The 674-nt window shown below is 50.3% G+C and overlaps 1 protein-coding gene across 1 annotated transcript in view; it reads left to right on the forward strand.

Moving 5' to 3' along the window:
- The window catches only part of TBCB (tubulin folding cofactor B), a gene marked incomplete at its 5' end in the record, with an annotated part of 2,910 nt that overhangs the window by 2,002 nt on the left and 234 nt on the right, over positions 1-674 (forward strand). The gene's annotated exons all lie outside the window — the stretch shown is intronic.

A 674-nucleotide genomic window follows, 5' to 3' on the forward strand; every position in this document is an offset into this window, starting at 1 on the left:
ATTTTAGGGGGTCCTGGAGGGATTTGGGGGGATTTGGGGGAGTTTTAGGGGGTCCTGGAGGGATTTGGGGGGGGATTTTGGGGTCTATTTTTTCTGTCTTATCTCCACTTTATCTCCCCCTTATCTCCCTTTTATATTCTCCTTATCTCCCCCTTATCTCTCTGTTATCTCTCTGTTATCTCCCCCTGATCTCCCCCTTCTCTCCCTCTTATCTCCTCCTTATCACTCCCTTATCACCTCTTATCTCCCCGTTATATCTCCCTTATCTCGCTCTTATCTCTCCCTTATCTCCCCCTTATCTCTCCCTTATCTCCCCCGTTATCTCTCCCTTATCTCCCCCGTTATCTCTCACTTATCTCCCGCTTATCTCTCCCTTATCTCCCCATTATCTCCCCCCTTATCTCCCCATTATCTCCTCCTTATCTCCCCGTTATCTCCTCCTTATCTCCCTTTTATCTCCTCCTTATCTCCCCCATTCTCTCCCCTTATCTCCCCCTCATCTCTCCCTTACCTCCCCCGTTATCTCCCTTTTATCTCGCCCTCATCTCCCCCTTATCTCCCTCTTATCTCCCTTTTATCCCTCCCTTATCTCGCCCTCATCTCCCCGTTATCTCGCCCTTATCTCTCCCCGTTATCTCTCGGCAGCGTGGCCGGCCGCCGCTATTTTGAGTGTC

This window comes from Geospiza fortis, unplaced genomic scaffold (assembly GCF_000277835.1).
Source record: "Geospiza fortis unplaced genomic scaffold, GeoFor_1.0 scaffold2153, whole genome shotgun sequence".
NCBI lineage: Eukaryota > Metazoa > Chordata > Aves > Passeriformes > Thraupidae > Geospiza > Geospiza fortis.